Genomic DNA, 3622 nt, shown 5'->3' on the forward strand with positions numbered 1-3622 from the left:
GCTAGCGAATTTTTTCTAAGTTTTATACCTGCTGTCGTAGAAAATTACAGATCTTTTGGTGTGCTATTAACATATACTTTTTGTAGTGATGGAGTAAGTAAAACAAAATTTTCTCACAATTATGTATTCTTTTTGCATACCAATTTTAATTATATTGTAGGGTAAATTTTTTGAATCTACTAAGCTGTGGAGCCATGATGGCATACATAGAAGCAGAGGAAACGCAGAGAAGCAAACGACACAAGAAGGCAAGGCATTGGGTAAGCCCATATCTGAAAGATAGGAACGAAAAGGGCAGGTTCGCGAGTGACTTCGAACACTTCCGCATGGACCGCAGTAGGTTCATTGAAAATTTCCGTATGCCACCGGAAATTTTCGACGAACTTTTCGAATTATTGCAGCCGATCCTCCGTCCAAAAAAGAATACGAGGCCAAAGGATGGTATCCCCACCAAAGCGAAATTAGCAGTTGTGCTAGAGTAAGATTTTAAAACATTTATAAAAATCTAATTTTATTGGTTTTTTTTCTTAGATCCATGGCTGCTGGAACTTTACAGCGTCATGTCGCCTCTTGCTGCCGCATTAGGAAACAGCATATTGGAAAAATCGTTTCCGATGTATGCAGGGCGATTTGTTGTGCCCTGAAGCAGGAAATTCCAGAGTGGACAGAGGCCACATTGCGGGAAGACGGTTTCCAAAAGCAGTGGAATTCCCCAAACTGCGTTGGTGCCATTGATGGGAAACATGTCGTTATAAAAGCACCACCAAATTCTAGAAGCTTGTTCTATAATTATAAAGTAAGTTTTTCATTATTTGAGTGATAGAGTTAACACATTTAGGATTCTCCAGTGAAATAGTATAATTCCGAATCACTATAAAATTAAGAAGGTACTTGAAGTAAGTAATAGCTTTTTGATATAATTTGCAATGGGCTATGTGTCAAAAAAGTTGCACCTAATTTAAGGTACCTTCTTAATATTGCTTATGAATACGCCCCTATCGTAATTTAAACCCTAGCATTGGGAAGACTAGCATAATTTAGGTCCAAGCATTGAGGAATATACTTTTACAGATATTCGAATGGAATATATTTTAAGGAATACCTATATATATATTTAATTTTTTTAACTCCTTTTGGTAAGCCGTTTGTCCGATTTGAAGCAACAATTATAAATCGAATGTTAAACTTCTAAGGAGTACGAGGAGGTTTAGGAAAGTTGGAGTATCTTCAACACAACTTCAAATATCAATAGAATTGCTTATGCTAAACTACCTCAGATTTGCGTATTTAACCAAAAATAATAAACGATTTTAATTTATTTAATTGCAGGGTTTCCATTCAATTTTATTAATGCTACATGCGATGCGAATTATAAATTTATTTACATCGATGTTGGCGCTTATGGAAGTGAAGGTGACTCCAACGTGGTTAAAAATTCGAAGTTCGGCACAAGTGTCCTTAATGACGAGTGTAACTTTCCTCCGGACACCTTCATCGATGGAAAAAATACCGCATTTCATTGTTGGGGATAGCGCATTTCCACTATGCAAGCGAATTATAAAACCATATGGTGGCAAACCCCTTTCTACGGAAGTAAGGATTTTTATCTATAGGTTGAGTAGAGCAAGACGCTGTATTGAAAATACGTTTGGAATTTTAAGTTCCAGGTGGCTTTGCCTGAGGAAAGTTTTATTTTGCCATCCTGATCGTACGCAATTAGTTGTTTCAGCATGTTGCCTGCTGCATAACTTCCTTTTAAATAAGTTTCGGCAAACGTATAGTCCAGCTATGTTCTCTGGATTTGTGACCAGCGACGGGAGTTGGGAAGCAGGACAATGGCAAACAGTTCAGGAAGAAAGCTCGTTAGGTAAACTAGGTGCCTACCGCGGAAGAGGCTCTGATTATGGGAAATATATACGAAATGTAATGAAAGATTATGTTAATTCTGACGCTGGGTCAGTTCCCTGGCAAAACAGTGCTTCATTTCTTTAATGTATGTAAGCACAATGAAAATGAACTCTATTTTAGAAAATGAAAATTAGATTATATACAGTTACAGAAATAAGTACACACTTGGTTTATTCTAATAAAAACTCATATTCAGTGGTTCACAGCTTAATTATTAGTTAATAATTTTCATTTAAAATATCGCAATTTCCCTTACAGAAACCAAATTTAAAAAAATTTCAAACGTCATTCAAAGGTCAGGAGAGTTAATCAAAATTTGAAAAATCGCCATCCAAATTTTCATATTTTGTATCAGAGTTTCTAGACAATTTTTGAGTATGTAGTTTTCTAACCCATTCAATTTCAGTATAATAATGTGCAAGTTAGGAATAGCTCAAAATGTTTCCTGAATTTTGAGAATTTTTTTCGGCGAGGGTGTTGAGCAATTTCTTCCATATGTATGTATTTTTTTAATGAACAAGTTCATCGTTTGTTGTTTATGTTTATTCAGTCTATAATTTTCACTTTCAGACTATGTATAAATATACAAAATAAATATACATACAAACAGTGGCTCCGAAATCTATAATAGAAGCCACATCAACAAAAATTACACAAAGTTCCGGAGAATTAATCAAACTTTGAAAAACGGACATTAAATATACACCTTTTTTGGTAGAGTAAATGCTAGAACGACTAAAAATTTTATCTGAATTTTCAGAATTTTTTTGTAGAGGCTGCTGAGAAATTTCTTCCATACAACGCATGAGAAAAATTTTGTTTTGTATGGAAGAAAATGTTGAAGAGCCTCTATAAAAAAATTCTGAAAATTCAGAGAAACTTTTTAGCTAGTTCTTGAATTTCACTATTATTCTGAAATTGATTGGCTACAAAACTACGTTCTCAAAAATTTGCTAGACCCTCTGCCAAAAAAGGTGCAAATTTTGTTGTCCGTTTTTCAAAGTTCGATTCTTTGTAACTTTTGCAACTTTTGTTTAGGTGGCTTCTATTATAGATTTAGCTATATTTTATAATAATATATTCTATAATTAGAGTGCCTTTCTGTTATGAAAATTATACAGTATTCCTGTTATGAATTTTAATCGATATTTTGATACAATGTAGAATATTTAATGGTTCATCTAATGGTCTGATTAGATCAAAATTTAAAAAATGGCACTCTCACGTTTCTGGCAAGCAAGTGACGATATGTACAGTGTGCGCCAAAACTAAAGCACCGAAAAGTCTATGTTGCTTTTGGTTAAATAAAATCTTAAGTGCAAGTTCTTAATTCAATGGGGCGTATACTTTAAATTAGTTGCAACTTTTTTGACAGATAGCTCATTGGAAGTTTTGTCAAAAAGCTACAACTGACTTTAAGTACCCACTTAATTGTGACTATGAATATGCCCTAATATTCTGCTTTTATTTATGAAGACCACATCGACGGCTGAGTGAAACATCACCGTATTTCAAAACATTTTTCGAAAATGCCCTTTCTCAGAAATTTTTTCAAGAACGCCTTAAATTAGAACTTTTTTCAATAATGCCCTATTTCAAAACTTGGTTCAAGAACGTCCTATCTCAGAATGAGTTTCAAAAACGCCCCATCTCAGCTGGAAATGTATTTAGTTTCCGCTCAAATTGGGCATTTTGTAAACTCATTCTGAGATAC

General features: G+C 34.2%; 1 pseudogene; it reads left to right on the forward strand.

The window, feature by feature from the left end:
- Positions 1-239: 239 nt before the first annotated feature.
- LOC137242430 (putative nuclease HARBI1) lies at positions 240-1992 on the forward strand (annotated as a pseudogene).
- Positions 1993-3622: the final 1630 nt, after the last annotated feature.

The sequence above is a fragment of the Eurosta solidaginis genome, chromosome 2, assembly GCF_040869045.1.
Source record: "Eurosta solidaginis isolate ZX-2024a chromosome 2, ASM4086904v1, whole genome shotgun sequence".
NCBI classification, from domain to species: Eukaryota; Metazoa; Arthropoda; class Insecta; order Diptera; family Tephritidae; genus Eurosta; species Eurosta solidaginis.